The following is a 23,025-nucleotide window of genomic DNA, read 5'->3' as shown; positions in this document are numbered from 1 at the left end:
TTTATCAGCACAAATACAACACAAATGTAAGAAAGGCAACAGTAAAAATATTGGGTTTCTGTCGTGATGGTCTCTTGTGACGAGCCGATAGACAGATAATGGAAGCAGTTAGCTTCCTCCCATAATTGGGGCATACCAGGGGTTGTGACACTAAATATATACCTACTACCCTGGCTTTAGCTGATAAGGGGGAGGACCTGTGGCTTAATGGGTAAGACATCTGCCTAAGATGTAATACAGTACAGGTTCGAATCCCAGTAAGGGTATGGCTAGCTGATGAGAGCTAAATAGCTTGAAATAGATCTATACTAATCTCTCTTTATTTATTTATCAGCACAAATACAATGCGCGCGCGCGCACACACACACACACACACACACACACACACACACACACATATATATATATACACACACACAAAGGCAACAGTAAAAATATTGGGTTTCTGTCATGATGGACTCTTGTGACAAGCCGATTGACAGATAATGGAAGCAGTTAGTTTCCTCCCATAATTGGGGCATATCAGGGGTTATCTATCTATCTATCTATCTATCTATCTATCTATCTATCTATCTATCTATCTATCTATCTATCTATATTTAAATATAAATATAAAGCATAAATATAATAAATATAACGTGTGTGTGTGTGTGTGTGTGTGTGTGTGTGTGTGAACATTCTTCCCTTCTTAATTCAGAGGTGTAGTCAATCATGTTATTATTGGTTCACTGGGCTTTCATCTGCCCAGTTATATTTAATTGCTTTAACAATAAAAAGTATAATTATATTTAAAACAATTGTGATATGCTCTGTTGTCACTCTTTTACTTATGAAATCCTAAAACCTATTTAGGTGTTTTTTTTAAACCCCTGTAGATCTTATAAGTTGTCTTGGGACCTTTTCTGAATTGAAAGGGGCTGAACCTGTTACTCTTGAGCTTTATATTTCAAAATTGCACTAGAATACAATTGTTAAATATATATAATTCTTCTTAATGAACAATATAACTAAGCATTAAATTGTAATTGAGGGAGGTGGGGGGGAGACCAAAATATTACATGGGTATATGAGTCCCCAAGGCTCTAATTCTTACTAGCTTTTGATTACTAGCTTTTGAATATTAATACATACTTAATATGCACTTTCATTAACCTTTATTTTGTTTCTTCAGTTGTAACGAATATTACTGGAGCAGTGTGGCAAAACGCCACAAAGGAGGGGCACAGGAAGCCAAGTGTGGGTGTAAGATAGTACACAGATGAAACTGCCAACAGCTTAAAGATATAACTTCTCTTTTTGTATTTTTTCCTATGTAATTTCTAAGATATTATAGGTACTTCTCTCTGTATATTTTTCCTATGTACTTCTCCTTTTTGAAATGTCATGTTTATCTCTTGTATGGAAACGCCTTACAAAAGCTTTTTATCTCTTGTATGGAAACGCCTTACGAACACTTAGTTTGGAGCAAGGTATAAAACAGAACCCAGGCAGTTTAGACTTTGGTGTGTTAGCACTCTGAACTCGATGCATCAATAAACATGTATCTCTTTTACTTTCGTGGTCTCATGTCACTTTCTTATAATTGATATGTGGTAAAAGCTATGGACTGCTGCTACATTTCTGGTGACTCTGCTGGGACTTGAGGGGTCTTGGGAGTGTTCACCCCAGTGTCGGGACTTGTCTGGCCAGGGAACCTCCCTGGTGTCAACGGACACCAATGGACCAATTGTTCCGAGGGACTTCCTAGTGACTGAGGGCTCTGGCAGTAGCGGTTGAAACCTCCAAGAACCACCGGAGAAGGACCAGAGACCAGGACACCAAGAGGCCGTCTGGCAGAGAAAAAGGGACCCCAACAGGCAAATATTGTGGGGACCCATAGAAGACCCAGACTCCTTGTTGAGCCGGAGGTGAGGCCTGATCTCCCTTGCTTGAAGAAAAGGTACCTGTGAGAGGATCATCAAGTGTGTTCAAAATGTGAGGCTACTGTGGTTCCCTGCAGTGACCGTGAGCTCCAGAACCCTGGGCCAGTAGCGAGTGTGTGGCATTCGCAGTTCCCATCGGAGATCATGGTACTTGAGCTCCCTGAGTTGGACGTGTGAGTGTGAAACTCCTTCGTGTCAACCCAAGAGGAAAGAACCCTATACCCTCTTCTCATCCCCTCTCCTATTTGCTGTATCTGGTACCCTGGGAGGAACATGGGAGGTGGTGGCAGTGTACCCCTTACAATGTCTGTTAAAGAATTTTAAAGCAGTATATATTTCTCAAGACTATGGCATTGAGTGGAATAGACAGGATCTCAGGAAGTTTTGTGAGGGAGAATGGCCCACCTTCAGGGTTGGATGGCCTGACAAAGGCACTTTTGATCCCAACACAGCTCTTAAAGTACACCAGCTAGTGTTTCAGCCTGAAACAGGACACCCCAATCAGGCCCCCTACATTGACGTATGGTACAATCTGCTTAGGAGACCCCCAGGCTGGCTAATGAAATGCAAAACCAAGCATTGCATGATCATGTTCTTGCAAACCATGCTTCCAAAAGGCCTGAAGAAGATCCCGCCAATATTTGCTAGTGCCCCAGAGGAGCTCCCCCATCCACCACCTTATGCACCACCTCAGGGCATGGCCACACTAAGGAGAAGAACCAGGATGGGATCTACAACTTCCCAGTGCTGAAAGGGAGTGAGTACACCCATCGGTCAAGGACAAGGAGGGCAGGGTTCCTCATCAAGCCACTCATCCATGAGTTGGGACTCAGGTCGTTGAGGGACCTCTCCTCTATTATCCCAGCAACAAGTCCCTTTAAGGGCTCCATGGACCTCACATCCCGCCCCAGCACCCACTGCTGAATCTCAGGAAAAGGGAGAGGAAGACTCAGAAGATCAGCTTGGAGAGGTCAGTGGGGTGTTAGAGGAAGACGAGGAGAAGCCGGTGGCAAGTCACACCAGGGCCAGAAAGGACGCCTCGATTGTTACAGCCCGTCTGTGGCAGATGGGTCAACTGCTTTTGGATAAGGATGAACCTACTAGGATTGCGACTGCCTCCTTATTTCAACATGTCCCATTTTCCATCTCGGATTTTCTCAATTGGAAACTCCACTATGGCCCCTATAGTGAAAAACCTAATGAGGTGGCAGACCTATTTAAGACTATTGTAGATACTCACAATCCTTCCTGGATAGACCTACAACAACTCCTGGCCACGCTGTTCAACCCTGAGGAAAGGGAGAAGATTAGAATAGCTGTCTCTCAAATTCTGAAACCAGACATACCCACCCACATGACTAGCAGACTTTGTGGAGGCGCGCTTCCCTTCAAGGGACCCAAATTGGAATCCCTACAATATCCACCAGAAGGCCCTCCTCAGAAATTTCCAGCAATTAGTGGTGTGGGTGGTCCGGGCGGGAGTAAAACTGGCAACTAATATGTCCAAACCCTCCCTGGTCATGCAAGGACCCACTGAGAGCCTAGAAGCATTCTACGCTCACTTAATTGAAGCGTACCAAATGTATACTCCCATTGACCCAACTCTGCCTGAAAATGCTCAAATGTTGGCCATGGCTTTTATCTCCCAAAGCGCTCAGGATATATGCCGGAAGTTGCAGAAACTGGAAGGGGCACTTGGAAAACCCATAAGCGAGTTAATGGAAGTAGCCAGGAAAACTTTTGTGAATAGGGACATACTGGGAGAGAAGAAAAAGGACCTTAAGATGCAGAAGAAAGCAGAACTTCTGGCAGCTGCCATAATGACTATGCCTCGAGGAGGAGGAGGAGGAGCATGAGGGAGGGCGCAGAGGCATGCCTCTGGGATGCAATCAGGGTGCCATATGTCATCAACATGGCCACTGGAGGGATGAATGCCCCCAGAGGATGAGGGAGCAAAATTGGGATACAAGAGAGGTGAATTGCAGTGCTTTCCCGAGGGACCCCCGCAGGCACCCAAACAATGGACCAAGGGGTAGAGGGAGGAGAGACGCTTTCCCCAATACCCCGCTTATTGGGCTGGCAAAAACCCAGGAGGCGGATTGACAACGACCGAGTTCACCCCGCCTCCCAGAACCTGTGGTCCGCATTAATATTGGAGGCAAAAATATCCCCTTCCTCATGGACACTGGAGCCACATGCTCCGTTTTGACCCAACCTTTGGGTCTGGCTTCACCCCACTCCATTAATGTACAAAGTGCCACAGGGGCTACCCTAAAACATCCCCCTTTTGAAATGTCATGTTTATCTCTTGGATGGAAACGCCTTACGAATGCTTAGTTTGGAACAAGGTATAAAACTAATGTCGTGGGCAAGAGACAAGGCAGGAAAACAAAACAAAACACAGGTGTCTATTATGAAAAAAAAAGAAGTATATCAACTGGTTACAACATGCTTTGGTGCTTCTCTTCCATTAGCTCATATTAATTCAAATATCTTAACTCGGATATTTACCATATCAACATCATTATACCTCCAGTTTTAATTACCTATGGTTATTTAAACATCCTTCATCCTTAGCTATGCCAAAGAATTAATCCATAACACATGCTGACAATTCATTTACTTATTTGTAGAATCCTCTATTATCATCAAATCCTCATGTCCTATTTTAGCTGGACATCCATAATATTTAATTATATCATATATCATAACATTTTCCCAGTATTGATTAACATTTGATTGTATGTATTTTATTTAGTTTTTTTAATAGTGATAATTATTGTAGTTAATACTCTTTATGTATAATCTAAAGATGTTTTCTCATATCCAATTGTTAGTTATCAAATCAACTCCACATTATATACATTACTATCAATATCAATTATTATTCAACTATATCTGTTACAAAAAAAAGCAATTAGGTTTAGCTAGTTTTCAATTGTATTCTTCAATCTATCAGCCAGTTCCAAATTATATATATTACTATCCATATCAGTCATTATTCAGCTATATCTATTACACATTAAGGTAATCAGATTTAGCTAATTTTAAATTACGTTCTTCCATCTGTCAGCCAGTGTCTCTCCAGTGTCCATCTGTGTCCATCTCTCCAGTGTCCATCTGTCAGCCAGTGTCTCTCCAATAGCAAAATCTTCTCAAACCAATTGCCACGCGTTGGATAAATTTACCAAATGTTTTCATAAGCAAATCCAGACAAAGATATTTTCGCACCTTTGGACTGTGAATGTCAGTGATGAAATAATAATGTTGTCCTGGGCTTGTAAAATTTTCCAAATTAACTTTGATTCTCAAGGGTGGATTTTCCATTCCTCCTGCACTCTGTCTCTTTAAATGAGTCTTCTTTATAGCTCCCCCCCTCCTTTCTTCCTCTGAGATAGACCAGACACCATTTCTCACATTTTCCATTTGTATTTCAGGAACATTTAAACATTCAACGATCTCAGTTTTTACTTCATATTTTAAAATCAGATGATCCAATTTTCTTTCCAGCCTTTGATAAGAGTCAAAAAGCCCTCTACATGCAGAAAAAAGAATCTGAAATGAAATCTTAGAGGTATTTTGAGACGCCATGATGTGTCGCAGTTAAAAATTGCAAGCTCTTTTTTTTTCCCCCCACAGACTTCGAAGCACTTTTCTTATTCTCTTGCAGGCTGTGCAATCTTATCTGATCGTAAACAGAGCCAAGTAATAAAGTAATAAAAATGTCGAATCGTGACGGGCTAATTAGTAGAAAATAAATTTTACGATCCACTTAGGGAGAGTCAGAGGGGGGAGGATGTCGAGGAGTTTCTTGAAGCATTTAAGAAGTAAAGTAACCACCAGCCATAAATCCATTAAAAAAAGCCAATTCGCCGCTAAATTTTCCTATTTTTTGGTTTAGGTTAGCTTAAGTTTTTAACGCAAACAGTCTCTCTTGGATAATAAAATCAGCTTACCAGATGACATCACTTCTACCATTCTTAGGGGCAACCTGCAGTTTCAGTTAGCACGCAGCTAATCCAGAAAGGAGTTGGCACGAGGAGTTAATAACCCCCCCCCCAGAGACTTGCTGGTGTCTCTGAGGTCCTGGGTCTCTCCTCACCTTCACTGTCGTCTCCGGGACAGCTAGAGTTCAAAGAACCCGTCCAAAAATCCTTCGGTATAGAGGAATTTCAGGAGTAGCCTGAAACTCCATCTTCTCACTGCTAAGCCCCGCCTTCCTATTTTTTATTTTTTATTTTAATTTTTATTTTTTATTTGCCCTTTTTTTTCCCCCCACCGGTGTGGGCAGGTATTGTTCAAGATTATTACTTTTATTAATATTTCTAAATAATAATTACAGTTAAATGAAAATGGATATATAATAATGCTTGAGTTAATATGAGTTATGTTGGTTGACTGTGGAGGAGATGTACCAAAACTTATCTGTAATTGATTGATACATTTTCTACAGATGTAAAGAAAGATGCTGTACCTGTTTTAAATTAAAATTAAAAAACATTTATTAAAAAAAAAAAACTAATGTCGTGGGCGGAACCCAGGCAGTTCAGACTTTGATGAGTTAGCACTATGAACTCGATGCATCAATAAACCTGTATTTCTTTTACCTTCGTAGACTCGTGTCTCATTCTTAAAATTGATATGTGGTAAAAGCTATAGGCTGCTGCTACATAATCAGAATTTAATTTGTTGTTTAGAAATTGAAAGCTAGTGATTTTGGAACTATCATTATTTACTGTTGTAAAACAGTAGAGCTAGCATTTTTTAAGAATTATCATTTTATAAACTATATTTAGAACTGTGTTGTAAAAACATAGAGCAAGATTATCATTTGATATGTATATTAGATTCATTTAGATATTTATATATACTTTTGTTTAACTAATGAGGTTAATTGTCTTTTGTTTTAATAAAAAATAAAATCAGAAAATAAAGCAAATAAAATGAAAATAAATAAAAGAGATATAAAAGTTGTATACTTACATGCATACATGCATACAGGTACCCCACTACCTACTGCACTCCTATACATGATTTTGGTGGTGAAATTACATTCTTGCTACCCTCAAGCATTCCACATTCACACAGAAACATTGATTTGAAGGGAAATGGCCTGAATTTATCTCACATTCCTTTTATAGATGCCTGTAAAGAAATCACATTATCAAAAGATGGATAAAAATGACTACAGTTAAAATACTATATGAAAGTTGATTTTCCATATTTCTGTTTTTGCCTTCCTGCTAAATGTCACAAATTCATTTTTATTCATGTGTCACATAGAAAGTGTGATGGTGTGCCCTAAATGTATCCTACTTGCGACCTGAAATTGATATAAAACTGAAGAAATATGGTTTCATTAATTTACAACCCACTAGCTACTTTATTATTATTTAAAAACGTATTTAAACAAGATTCCTGTTACCACTATCTTCAATGCTTTTTGGCTATTATAGTTTTGAACATTATTACACTATATGGAAGTATTTTAAATTACCATAGCTGTCATTTGACCCTGCTCTCTGGCTATCACAGGAATGTACAGATTATCCAACTGGAAACCTACCATTTCCACTTGGATAACTTCTGAAAACAAACTGCTTCTTCTAAAGCTAAGATTGCATTAATGTGATTTGGAAGGCTCTTGTTCTCCATCATACTATAATTGACCACATGAGCTTTTAAGGGAAGTTAGCAAGTATGTTATTATTATCAGGATATTGCTACATGTATTCAAAAATTGAATAGAAATATTTTATGATTTCTAAATAACAATGAATCTTATATCACTTTAAAGATAAGCTGATTGATTCAACCATAAGCATTTCATAGGTTGTAATGAGGAGTAACTTAAAATAAAGTTTAAAGTTTAGGCTTTTTTTGGTGTTATATATCACCAGTCATTACTACCATAATTATTTTTGAGTGCAACTTGATTGATGTATCCACAAAATAACGCTAAAATCTGAAGTCTTCTGGTAATTATTCTCACCAGGCCAGAAGTTCCTAGAGTGAGGTTTTAGATGTCACGATCTGGTGTTCACATTGAAAATAAACACAGAGTCAGTCTGTTTGGTGAAAACCCCATCACCTTATATATACAATTAGCCCACCCAGTTCCACCCATAAAACTACCCAATTACCAAGATGATACCCCTAATCACCAGCACTAATCAGCTGAGCCACCCTCAGCCACACCCCACTCAGTGTCATCATTGCCTCCTTCCTTATCGGCTGCACCCAAATAGAAGAGTTATTTCAGAGTAGGCGCACCTGCAGAGCTGTGAGGGAAGCCATGTGGAGCCATTGTAGAGTTGTGAGGGAAGCCAATGCTCTGCATTGCTCCGTGGTTCTGAAGAGTCTGCTCAGGAGGAGACAGCCGAGAAGCCGCACTATCAGCATGCAGCCACAGGCTCCACCAACATCAGAGAGAGGAGGTCAGGGCTTCGGTGGCATTAGCAGCACAAGTTCTGCAGGTGGCAAAGAGGGGAGGGGAAGGGCTTTGGCAATGGACCCCATGGCATTAGTGGAGGAGTTGGCGGCGGTGTTGATGGTGTGTAAGCATGGCTGAGGGGGTGTGGTGTTGGTGGTGGCTGGGCGGGCCAGGCGGATATGCCATTGGCAGAGGCAGTGATGGCAGTGTGGAATCCCTCACCAAGGTTGGGAGGTAGTGGCACCACCAAAAAACCACCAACAGCTACCCCGCGAATGTCAGCACAAGGGCTGACATTAGATATCAAAAGTGCAATCAAAATTTCTGATTTTAAAATAATGAATTCATTATTTTACTCTCATTCTCTCTTTGCCCTTTGGGTCTCCTCAGATGTGGTTAACAATTTCTAGAATTATCATATGGACAAGAATTCTGGGTGGCTACAGTTCCACACATTTAGATGACATCAAGTTGGGGAAGGTTATACAAAATAGATAACAGCTCAGCTCATGTTATCTGCCATTCCAAGCCCTCTTCTTTAAGGGCACCAGCATAAATAATACAGCCAAAATGCAAGATAAATGGAAATTTGTAATATTTTCAAGAATCTTTCCAGTACCCCTTTAAATTATATTCTTTAGGCTGTGTAACAATTATTTCCCAAATACTGGCAGGTTGGTTGGAAACAGAAAGCCGGAAAGCCAAGCAGTTTGCATTTTTGTTCTGTACCCTTTTGATGAACTGACACAGCAATGTTCTTGTTTAATTGCAAATTAAATGTTCAAAAGATCATGTTGCCAAGCATCTCACAGGAATAACTTTTGATGTTCTGATGTACATATAGGGAGGAGAAAATATATTTAATTATTAATTATTTTAAAGGTAGGGGAAGAACAAGGTTGAAGAAGTGTTACTAGAGTACATAAAGAGCCTTAGCTCAGAGTGTAGCAGAACAGAGATAAGGCAATAACTAGAAATGCGCTGACTACAGAGCTGGAATATTTTGAGGCTTACATATCTTCAATAAGGCTAAGCCAGCTCAAAAGATTTCACTGCTGCTCTAACACACAGTCCTTTGATGTTCCCTCATCTTTACATCATAGAAGGAGCTCAAAGGGTTAATTAAAATTTAATGATATCGGCAGCACTTTGAAAAAGTTATGAACTTGTGTGAGATCAATCATTTTCTTGGACTGCCTGACTTCAAAGCAGACATTATGCAAAAGGGGGGGGGGGAGATCTTCCATTCTGTACTGAATTCATAAGCGTGGATTTTCTCATTAGTGGTCTAGGCACAGAGTAGATTCCAACCTCAAACTAGAAAAGGAAGCCTTGTGCCAGAAAGTGTTAAACCTGAATATTAAGCTTTGGATGCCAATCATATCATCGCTGAGGCTATGTATCACTGCCTAAAAATATAAAGTTTAAATCATATTAAAAATCAAGTCAGAAATAACATACCTGGAATTCTGACATGATTAAATGTGCTTATTTTTAATAGCAAATGTCAATAAAATGTAAAAACATAGACATAGATCTTTCTTTTTCATTCATTTTTTCCTCCTAACTACTTAGATTTTACACAAACCACAACACTCCACTTCCCCACACGCCCATTACATTTTGATGTCCAAAATCAGAAGAAAGTTCAAATTCATCATAAGTGTAATTATCAGCCTATAAATATTTGTGATTTGCATATAATAGAAGTCAACTAGCCACAAGAAAAGACAAGATAACCCTCCCTAATGTTGAAAAAGCTAAGCAGTGTCAAACTTATTTAGTATTTGAATGGAATTAGAAAATCCCAGGGTTGTAAACTACACTGGGAAGGTTTGTTTGTTTGTTTGTTTTAAGAAGAAAAAAAACGAAAAAGAAAATAGCATCTGGGATATCAGGTAAAGTAACACAAATGTGTCCATGAAGTCCTCTGGAACTAAGATCATCTTAAGAGAGACTTTACTAAATGTTATGTACTAATGTACAGAAGTATATACATAATGTCAGAGGTGGGTTCCTACCAGTTCGCACCTATTCGGTAGAACCGGTTCGTCAAATCTACCGAACCAGTTAGAAGAGGTTCCACCAGTGGACCTGGAAAGCAGGCCACTCCTACAGAAGAGGTTCCAAAAATTTTTGAAACCCATCACTGGTCCTTGGATATGATTATTCTACACTATCATGCTCATATTTATAAAATTCAGTGCCTCTGTGAAAGGTAAGGATGACTACTGCATTTGTGGTGCAATCAGAACATTGTGTGTGTTAAAGTTGTTTTAACGCAAACCAAATATGCCTTTTAAAAAACAAGTTTACATCATATTATTATGCATGCCAGTGCTGTGTGTGAGGTAATTTAAGGTGGTTTTGATAAGTGTCATCGGCATCTTCATATCCAGTCACATGGGCGGCAAGCCACTCCCACAAAGAAGGCCACACCCACAGAGTAGGTTCGAATAATTTTTGAAACCCACCACTGTATAATGTACAGAATTTCAGCTTAATATTTGGTGATATTCATTTATACAACATAGACTACAGTCCCAATGCTATTGTGAAATTTGGATATCCTAAGTTCTTAAGAGCATATCAGGGAGAGGAAGCTACTCATTGTAGTTTGGTTTGAGGATGAGGAGGGGGGAGGAGAAACACTTTATACATGTTATTTTTTTTCATATAAGCATGTTACCTCATTATAGAAATAAAATCAGAAAAAACAAAGGTGGAAACCACTTTATTTTGTTCTTTGAATAACTAAGTAGTGTGTGTGTGTGTACACGAATATACATACATACATTTAAAGAATAATACAGTAGCTTATTTTATCAAACAGAAATATTAAAGTGTACAGCAGTTCTTCACTATAAAACAATCTAAACAAAAAGAAATAATAAAGATCCTTCTTTTCATCTCTTATTATTCAACACTAGTAAAATAGTATTATCAAACAAAAGTTGCCAAATTCTGAAAATTCTGAATTTTGTGCAGCAATAAACTCTAAAGACCCCCACCAGGTTTGCCAAATTCCTTTTCCTATATTCATTTCCAGCCATAGTCATGACAGAGAATATTGAGAATTATTCATCCCATTTGGATTCTTCTTGAGATAAAGATTTAAATAAGAGATAGATAGATAGATAGATAGATAGATAGATAGATAGATAGATAGATAGATAGATAGATACATACATACATACATACATACATACATATGATTTTAAATAAGTTATTTGGTAACATTGAAGGAAAGAGCAAACAAGGATGACAAGCAGCAAAATTGATAAACTGAATTACAGCAGTCATAGGCATACTTTTGGAAGACATGAATGAACAGAATGTCATGGAAAAAATCAATCTATGTGTTTGCTAAGAGTTGACACCGACTTGATGTGTTAATGTCTGGAAAATTAATCAATCAATTTATCAAGTCAATAACAATTATGGGGAAAATATCAGCGAGAGATGAAAAGGTGAAACAAGAGTTATATTAGAGTTTTTGGCTGTCTAGTGTTAAGGCAATGTTAACCCAAAATATATGTATCTATTCAAATTATTTCAAAATATCCCTGAAAAATTTCTTATTGGTTTGCAAAAAAAATAATAGTTTACATCAACACATATTTTAATTAAAAATACATTACATTAATCTTGAAGTAAGAGAAAGGGGCACATCTTGATTAACAAATATTACCAAGCAGCTAATGTATCATATAATATACGCCTTCCACAATGGGACATCCAGTAAAATGCTCCTTTTTCCATACCCCTTTCTCACAATTTTCAGTTAGTTTTCACTCAGGTAAGTTAAGGAGACATGGAAGAAAATATAATAAAATTATTCATGTAACTCTCTTGGCTGGCTATTTATCTATCCTTTTTAATTATTAATACATCATTCATTGTTTTAATTCTCCAGAGTAGCATCTTTTTTCCCATCATTCTTATAGTCTCATTCTTATAGTGATTTTTGAATTCATTTTTACACCAGGCTCAATCTTGTCAGGTAAAACTTATTCCTCTTCTGTATACCAATAAAGGCAGACACCCTTAAAATTAACTACTCGGTCCACTGTTCAAAAATTCCTTCCATACATCCAATGTCAAAATGTTTTGTTTTATTTTGCATTAGTAGATCAAATTTAAGTGTTGTCCCTTTTCCAAGTTCCAAATGAATATTAAGGTGGCTGTTGAATGATGAAGAGATGAAGTAACCAAGCTGAAAGTTGGTAGGCTGTTTTTTTAAAAGAACAAAATTCTGAATATTAAAGAAGTGAAAATAGTCTTCATGTTTTTGCTTTAAAAAGAAGTATTATTACCTTATTGGATGTTAAAAACAATATTATGAGTGACATAACTTCTATAGCTAATTTTGTTTTGTTTTGTTTCAAATGCACAAACAAAATACAAGAAGTGTCTTAATTGGGATTGTATAATAGTCACAAATCTGCCTATTTATATAATCTTCATTGAGTATACAAAAATGTATTTAACCAGATAGCTATGAGAAAGCTGTGCCAAAGTTCATAAAGACCCATGACCTTGTTCTCTCTGATAGTTAAAAATAAAATATCATATTTGTATGAGATATAGATTTTCTGAGCCAGATATGCAATGGGTGTAATTTAATAGGGATCAGTTAAAGTAGTAGCTCTCTCTTGATTTTCATCAAACCTTGCTCTCAGCATTTTGTGGCTCATTTTCACTCATCCGCTTACATCCACACCTACAGGGGTGGGGGGGGAGATATGAGAAAGAGAAGGGGGGGAGCCTCAGGGGAGGAGAAAGAGAAGGAAGGAAGGAAAGGAAGGAAGGAAGGAAGGAAGGAAGGAAGGAAGGATGGATACATTGATGTACTTGAAACAGATGAACCACTGAAAAATGTTCCATAGATCTACAGTAAATAAATACTTTTAAATATCTTACTCATAGGAACAATGGGGCATGAAGATTTGCTTATGCTCAGCCAGGTTTTCCAGATCAAAGCATCTGAAGTCTGACATTGCATTTACAACACACAGCACAGATGTTAGCAGAATACCCAGTAGAAATTGTATAGCTTTTGCCCATACAGAATGCCTGCAATGTACATAAAAAACTGAAAACTGCTTTAAACTTTGCTGTGTATTACTTGCTATTGTGAATTCAAATAAACAGAATTTTCTACCCATGTTGTATTTTGAATAATGAATAAGAATTGTGGCTGTTTGATGAGCATTCTTTCAGAAAAAAACTCTATTTCAAATAAGCTTAAATCTGTTCATGCATATACATAGCAAGGGAATGACCTGAGAAGCATGATTGATGTGATTGTTCATGGTGAAAGACTAAAAGAATTAATGAAGGATATAAGGAAAACATCAGCTTATGAATGTGGAAAAGTCCATTATTTACTAGTATCAAAGTGGATCTTGAGAAAAATAGACATGGAAAGTAGAGATAAGTGAGAAAAAGGTGAAGGATTGCCAGAAAAGAAAATATGAATTGTATGAAAATGCATTAGAAGTCATATTAGTCTTCTAACAGGGTGAAGGAAAACTGAATATATAGAAAAATGATGTGGGAGCTGAATAAGAATGAATAGAATTAGGTAACCCAGATCACAGAACTGCATGGAATTATGCTATAGTAAAAATGAAAAAGGCTACTTGGTGGATTAATGAAAAAGACACCATAGAAGAGTATAAATAAATATAAATGTTTGCTTCAAAAGTTGAGGATTGAAAAATTTGAAGAAGTGGAGAAAAGGAGATTTGTAAGATGCTGGATAGGTGCCAGTCAGCTGGACAACAAGAGTTGGAAAGATTTTAGAACATATTTTTAATCATCTTAAAAACAATGCTATGATTACCAAAAGTCAGAATGGGGTTTCCAAAAAATGTCTTGCTAGATTAAAGGTAATGGTTCCCCTCACACATATGTGCTAGTTGTTTCTGACTTTAAGGGGTGGTGCTCATCTCTGTTTCAAATCTGAAAAACCAGCACTGTCCAAAGACGTCTCCGTGGTCATGTGATGGGCATGATTAATTGCCGAAGGGACACAGGACACTCTTACCTTCCCACCAAAGGTGGTCCCTATTTTTCTATTTGCATTTTTTACGTGCTTTCAAGCTGTTAGGCTGGCAGAAATTGGGACAAGTAATGGAAGCTCACCCTATGCACACTAGGGATTCAAACCGCCGAACTGCCAACTTTTCTATTTTTCTATTTGCATTTTTTACGTGCTTTCAAGCTGCTAGGTTGGCAGAAATTGGGACAAATAATGGAAGCTCACCCTATGCACACTAGGGATTAAAACCGCTGAACTGCCAACTTTTTGCTCAACAAGCTCAGCATCTTAGCCACTGAGTCACCACATCCCTTGTTAGATTACCTTCATTTATTTTTTGATTAGACACCTTAATAGATTGTAGGTGAAGGTATAATACAGCTATATCTCAATTTCAGCTAAACAATTTACAAAGTATCCAGAAATTCTGACTAGCAAGCTAATCAAGTAATATGATGTCATATTAAGTAGATATATAGCTTACCCAGAAATCATATCCCCAAACTGTTTATCTGTGGTGGAATGTTGTTAGGATTTCCAGGAGGAAGTGACTGCATTATAGGGGATCAAGAGACAGCAAATTTTAAATAGTTTAGTGGCAGAAAGAGAGTTAAGAGAGAACATATATTTAATGATATTTTGGCAAGGTTTATATCTATAGGTGAAGAACAGTAATGTAAATGGCTTAGAAGTAACTATGCATGTCTTTCTTGGTTTGGGGAATCTGACATCATCATAGGTTCCTCATTAAAAGGTAAGTTAGACAGGATCAGTCCCGAGTCCTCTATTTTTCAGTATTTTATTCATTTATTGGAAGAAAAGGGAAATAATATCTACATCAAATTTTTAAAAGCCACAAAATTATGTTGCATACAGCTAATGAGTTAAATGACACCAAATTTAAATGAATGTTGATGGACTGATATGAAATTTTACAGATAAAATGTCAAACTGCTTCCAATGAAAATGGTCAATTAAAAGAATGCACCTAGAGATATATCCCTGAAGGGCTTTTCTCTGGATTTTAGCTTTTTCAAGTTACCAACAGAAAGAACCAGCATTATTTTAGTTTATCTGACTCTCCTGGCTAAGGGAAAGTCCAAAAATCATTCCACCAGATCTTCCAATACAGCAAAGGTCTGTAAGTAGCTTCAGGAACTGTTATCCCAATTTGAAGATCTGTGCCATTTTGGGGATTTCTTCATTGTTAAACAACAAGAAGACTGCTAAGGCAAGCTAAAATAAGGAAGTGTGGAGTATCTTTTAAAAAACAATGGAGAAATTTAAGGGTAGAAAGTTGTGGTTCTAGTTATTATTTTTAGTCATTTGTAACTTGTTCTGCTTTGCTGTGGATGGTGAAAACTTTCTGATTTTTATGATTTCTGATTGGCCAGAAATTCTTCGGTGACTTACACAAAGCTACTTTTTGACTAGAGAGGAAGTTAAGAAGATGGAGGCGCAAACTATTAGAGACATAGTTGAAAAATTTTAAATGAAATCCAATAATTCATAGAACAGCTATGCTCCATCGATGTTGAAAAAAACCTATTCAAGCTACTTTAAAGATGCAAATATGTGTAGAAAGTTACCAAACCACTGATGCAATTTCACAAGTAGCTGACAATATAGAAGAATCAATTGCAATTTTGGAATATAAATCTGACATCAATTTTTATTATGATGGTTTAAATATAAACCTCCCAACACAATTGAAAGAATTCCAAGAAAAACTGCAACTTTCAAAATGACAAGTATATAAGACTTTTTCAATGACTTTTTCTTCATGGACACTAACAAGAAATCCCTGAGAAAAAGAGAAGTTTATAACTACTTCAATGGTGGGATTCAGCCAGTTCGCATCACTTTGGGAGAACCGGTTGTTAACTTTCTGAGCAGTTTGGTGAACTGGTTGTTGGAAGAAATCATTGGGGCAGAGAACTGGTTGTTAATTTGAATCCAACCATTGAACTACTTGATAAACATTCCAGAGAAGAAAAATATTCCATTTAATGAAGATAAGTTTGAAGGAATGACTTAGCAAAGCAGGACAATGAGTCAATTGGCATTAAAATGGATTTTTATTGGTCTGATATTTAAAATTGAAGGTTTTAACGTAAAGTGGGTCTGAAAATTCATTTTTTTCCTTTATATATACTGTATTTTTGGACTATAAGATGGTCCAGACAATAAGACGCACCTAGCTTTTGGGGAAGAAAACAAGAAAAAAAATCTGCCTCTGCCTCCCGGCAATTTGCCACCTTGCAGCAAGCAGCAAAGAGCAAACAGCCTGATCATAGTCTGATTTAGCACAAGCCACTGATTGGTGGTTGGATTGGCCTCCCAGAATACCACCGATCAGCTGTTCCAGGCTGAGGGATTACCGCTGTCCAAGTGCGTCTTATAGTCTGAAAAATACATTAAAAGCTCATAAAATATTACTGAAAGTGTATTTGAAATTATCTATGTTAAGAAAAAGTTAAAGAAAAGATGTATTAGCTTAAAGAAAAGTTTAAAGTTTTAAAAAGGATGTATACAAGAAGAAAAATATTATTTTATGACTGTATCTTGGCGTGATTTAAATTTAATGAGTTGATTGGAGTTAGTTGGAACTTTATTCATCTAACTGAAAGTTAACTTTAAAAGAGAAAGTTAAAAATATGTATTAGAAAATTTTGATCTGATATTTTTTTTTAAAAAAGGGTGTGTTCTAAAATAGATGGGAAAAAAGTATTTTTCCCTTTAAGGTTAAAAAATCTGAAAAAATACAATGTTTTGTTAATATAAATGGTGATAGTTTATAAAAATCATTAAGTGCAGAAATATACAGAAATATATATTATTTCCACAGCAAGGAAGAAAAAGCAGAAATAGTTAAACTGAATATTTTATTCAAAGAGGACAACATATTTAAATATGTTTTCTATTTGAAAATCACTTCTGAATTTTGTGCTTGTGATAAAAAAAATGAAACTTTGAGTTTGGTTTTGCCAATTAAATGGATTTGTTGTTATAGAAATGGCTAGTATATACTAATGTGTACAAGTAAAAAACTGAGGTGTAATGTTATCTTATGCACCTGGTGGCTCAAGGGGCACAGTGGCTCAGTGACTAAGATGCTGAGCTTGTTGATTAGAAAGGTCGGCAGTTTGGCAGTTTGAATCACTAGTGCCACATAATGGAGTGAGCTTCCATTACTTGTCCCAGCTTCTGCCAACCTAGCAGCTCGAAAGCATGTAAAAATGCAAGTAGAAAAATAGGGACCACCTTTGGTAGGAAGGTAACAGCTTTCGGCATTTAGTCATGTCGGCCACATGACCATGGAGAGGTCTTCAGACAGCGCTGATTCTTTGGCTTTGAAACAGAGATGAGCACCACCCCGTAGAGTCAGGAATGACTACCACATATGTGTGAGGGAAACCTTTATCTTTACCCAATGTTATGTTCTACTGTACTAAATAGAGTTGGAAGTAAATGTTTTTCTTTTTTCTCTTGTACCCCATATTTTATTTTCCCCTTTCTTTTTCCTTCCTTCCTATTTTTATTTTCCTTTATATTTTATACTTGGATAAAACAATAAAAGTTGTAGTTAAAAAAAGAAAATGTCAAACTTCTTCAAACAGGAAATAAAAATCAAATGTACAATATAGGTTAGGAGATATTTAGCACGGTAATAGTATTATTGGAAAAAATCTTAGCATAGTAGATTGAAAACTCACTGTACATCACCAGTGTGATGTAGCTGCGAAAAGCAAATGTGATTTTGGGCTACATCAACCCACATTTACTTTTAAAAGCTCAAGAAGTAATTGTTTCATTTTATTTATTTTAATCAAACTCCACTTTAAGTACTATGCACTGTTCTGGGCATCCACAATGAGACTTAAAAGACAAAGAAAAAGATCCATAGATGGGCAATAAAGTGGAATCTGATGAGGGAGCTGGATATATTTATTTAAAAAGCATAGCTGCAAGTCTAGGTAAATGACCATATTCTTAAATATCACCTGAAAACCAGCAAGGTAAGAGCCATCACAATATTGACTGGAATCAGCTGTGGAGAAATACTGCAATATTATCCTACCATTCTTGTCCCCTAGTTGGTCCAGAAGAATATCATAAAAACCCTGAAAGAAAGTTGAAGGCCAGAATGTTGTATCACCCGCATCCTGGCTCTGTGAAAGGTAATGAACAAGTGTGACTACCTGTGCAGGTATGTTACTTTGCCTAAAACCTGACTGAAAAAGCCTGGATAATATATCTCATCAATGACTTTCAATAACTGCATCCCAATTGCCTTTATCATAGACACCAACACGCATATGATCCCTGCTTTTCTTTTTAACCATTTTATTATAGTCTTCCTGCAATACATTTTATGTTTTTAAATCTGCAGGTCTTAAAGAGGTTTTATTAAAATTTATCACTTCATTGTTACTTAAAGGTTGCAAATTTATTTAACTGTTCCACTATTTTGGATTTATTAAAATGTTTTTTTATTAGAAATATATAATAAAATAGGAGAAAATAATAATTTGGCCTGTTTGGCTCATTTGGCCTTGAGGTAGCAGCAATAGGAATTGCAATAAAAGTTTAGAGTATGCTGCAGTAGAAACAATATCTCTCTCTGAACAGTTAAGAATATAAACAAAATGGAATATTTTATTATATGAATACTGCTGAGATCAAATTATTTCTGTACCAGCTAATATATAGTGTCAAGGCTGCCAATTCACTTACTGATTGTTATACTTTGCTAACAAATCAAGGAATTGAACAATAGATATGTCATTCCCTTGACACACAGCACCAGTAAACAGATAAATAGTGGTTTAGATGGATACATTTAGCCCTGAATATAAGGCAAGGGTAATACTTCATCATACAAATGAGACCTGTGAAAATACTACGTTAATTTTCAACATAAATGTTGGCATTAATTGCCTGCTAATTCTTTTAGGAATGAGTACTAATATTCAAAAAATTAAGAATGCTCAAAAACATCTGAATCACTCATACTTTCTCCAAAACCTAAACTGTAATTGCCAGTTTTCCTCTAGTATTCCTTAAAGTAAAAGGTAAAGATTACCGTCACGGACACATTTGTACAGATTTCTTGGCAATAGTCTTGAATTAAGAGCCATGGTGGTGCAGTGGTTACAGGGCAGTACTGCAGGCTACTTCTGCTGACTGCCGACTGTCTGCAATTTGCATTTCAAATCTCACCAGGCTCAAAGTTGACTCAGCCTCCCATCCTTCCAAAGTGGGTAAAATGAGGACCCAAATTGTTGGGAGCAATATGCTGACTCTGTAAACTGCTTAGAGAGGGCTGTAAAATGGTATATAAGTCTAAGTGCTAGTGTTAGTGCTATTATCCAGTAATAGCATTATCTGGACCTTGGCATATAGTCGTGTTAGCCACATGGTCATGGAAGGATCTTAGGATAAGGTTGGCTCCCTTGGCTAAGAAATAGAGATGAGCACCACCCTTAAAGTCAGATACAATTGGACAGGGGAAACTTTTACTTTTATCTTTCTCTCTTCTGCCTGTCTGCCTGCCTATCTATTGAATAGAATACCAGAGTTGGAAGGGACCTTGTAGGTAATCCCGTCCAAGCCCCTGCTCAGCAGGAGACCATATACCATTTCTGACATACCAATGTCCAGTCTCTTCTATAAAGCTTTCAGTGATGAAGCATCCACAACTTCTGAAGACAAGCTGTTCTGTTGGTTCTCGCTGTCATACAATTTCTCATTTCTAAACTTGATCAGTTTCCATCTGTTATTCCTTGTCTGCTTAGGTTCACCCTTCCTCTCTGTGCCAGCCCTTCCAATATTGTTACACTGCTATCATATCTCTATTCATTTTAGAAACAATAACATAATTGTAATATTTGTTTTCCTTTTTCATTTTACTGCAAGTTCCTAAATAGTTTCTCATACTGTGTTATTGCATAATTAAATAGCATAAAACATACTATATTTTGAGAAATAAATTACAAAAATGCTTAGAAAGGGAAGGTTTGGTCCTAGCTAACAGTTATGGCTTGTTCAGGTTCATCACAGTTAACATTTTCAGAAATATGTAAAACTTCAGTGAGAATGCATTCTAAATATTATGACTAACATTTTCATGGATTTCCTTATCTCATATAATGGTAATACAGTAGTATCCTAGATCCAAGTCTCCACTTGATCAGAAAGCTCATAGGCTCACAGCCATTCTCTCTTACTCCATTCCATGGGATTGTTGTGGGGATAAAGTTATATGAGACCTCCATATATGTCATCTTTACGTCTCAAAGAAGTTGAAATAGTTTGAATAATCATGTTCTTCATAATTTCATATAAGCTTCCCTATATTCACATATTTGAAGATGATAAGGCATGATACATGGCTTAATTCTATTTTCTATATTATTATATCTGAACATGGGATATCAAGTAATAATGTAGTGATGTAATACAATTATTTCTCCATAAGGTATTTAACTAGTTTAGTTGTCACCCCTAATTATTGTGGCATTCCTAAATAGTTTTTGTTTCATTATATCAATAGATATTGTTCACAGACTATCTATTCAGACATGAAATTGTTTATTAAAATATTGTTCTTGAAAAGCTATTTGAAATACTACCTTTTAAAAAAAACATTATGTAAATATTTTATTTATTTTCCCTAATCCAGAAATATGTCAATAATGCCCTATTTTGGATAAGACTGCATTTTGTAAAAATCTATTGATAACAAAATTTGATAGTTAAACATAAAGACACTAATTTTGTGAGCCAAACAAACAGCTAAAAAAAATCTATATTTATCTATCTGAGGAGAAAAGAAAAATTCCAACATCCGGGAAACAAACACGAGCTAAGAGTCCAAATCACTTAAGGATTTTGCAAAGTATATTTTTGTTAACAGATCTTGAATAGATCTTGACTCACAATATGCTCTGCTTATTAGCCTTTGATTGCACTTGGATCCTCTGCCAGCTAAGTCGCCAAAGTTTGGCAGTGGTTTGGATGGGGATTTGTTATGAAAGAGAGACATACAGTTCTTGAAGAACTAGATTAAGAAAAACCTCTTCTTATGAAATTTGAAGTTTCCTCTTCAGATCAGAATTTTCAAGAGTTGCAACTCTTGAATTTATTTTATTATCTTATTATCTTATTTCAAAGATCTCTGTCTCCATCTGTCTGTCTGTCTTTGTCTGTCTTTGTCTGTCTTTGTCTGTCTGTCTGTCTGTTTCTCCCTCTCTCTCTCTCTCTCTCTCTCTCTCACACACACACACACACACACACACACTCATCATTCAGAATTTTAAAATAAATAAATGTATATAAGCAGTAGCTATTCTTATTCAAGACTATCACCTTTTCATTTCCAAAATGCTTGAAATGTTCTCAGGTGTTTTGCTATTCTGAATGTTAAAGTCCTCAATGATCTTAAAACCATTCAAGGAAAATTTATAAATGAAGTTTACTCAGAGAAAGTTGAACTTTAAACATCATTGTTACATATAAAAGCTATGATATGCCCAGAAATTTCTGAATGAAGTAAAACTGCAGGCGAACTACTGGAAACCTATGAAGCCCAATAAATCATTCAGCTAAAATTTCAATAAACTTTAGGAATTGCTTTCATTCGTTTACAGAGAAATGTTGACTCTACTTTTTCAGCTAGCCACAGTCATTTAAATATGTCCCATAAAATTAAAACATAGAAAAAGCCCCACCTTTGATGATCCGAAGAAACATTATGAGTTAGGTATGGCATTTGAAAAATAACATATTAGCTACATTTTGGAATAATTGCATCTTCCAAAAAATATTATTTCCATGTAGAATGTTTCCCCTAATCTAACCTTGACATAATTATGGCACATATTACTTTAGTCAGATTTTTCACTTTCATTAACGCAAACAAAGGGATGACCATGCCAGTAAGATACAGTGTCATTCAAATATATTCCCCCCCATTCATTGCAACTACTTGGAATCTGATTTCCTGATTTTGTTTCCTTCCTGACACCCATGTATTCTGGCTTAATTTTCAGTCACTGGTAAACTAGTCAACTGGTCAACAATATTGTCATTGTAATAATACCTTCTTTCCATTGACAATAAATAATATTGTTTTTGGCATTTGACTTAAAAAGGAAGATAGAATAATCTACCTTGTACATGAACTATCTTCTCTTCTTCCTCATCTGAGTTGGGCTAGAAAAGCTTATTTCCAGTCATTAGCTGCAACAATTTAATTCATAATCCATGTTAGGCATACATATATGTTCCTGATGATCTAGAATAGATAAAGAATGGTTATTGCATGTACCCAAACTGCAAGAACAAGTGGATGAGGACTTTTGAGACATTTGGCTATAATTCAGTAATCCATGCCATCTTTAAAAATTGTTCCACAGATTGAATTCAGTTTCATTTGGAGTGTAACTCTGATAAAAAGCATATATGGTTACTGGCCAATCAATATATTATCAGTTCAAAAAGTATCATCTTCTTGATTGTCACAATGAAAAAAAATTGAGATTGTAGAAAGAGTACAGAGAAGAGCAACAAAGATGATTAGGGGACTGGAGGCTAAAATATAAAGAACAGTTGCAGGAACT

Source organism: Thamnophis elegans, chromosome 2, assembly GCF_009769535.1.
Source record: "Thamnophis elegans isolate rThaEle1 chromosome 2, rThaEle1.pri, whole genome shotgun sequence".
NCBI classification, from domain to species: domain Eukaryota; kingdom Metazoa; phylum Chordata; class Lepidosauria; order Squamata; family Colubridae; genus Thamnophis; species Thamnophis elegans.
Note: the sequence above shows the minus strand (reverse complement) of the source record.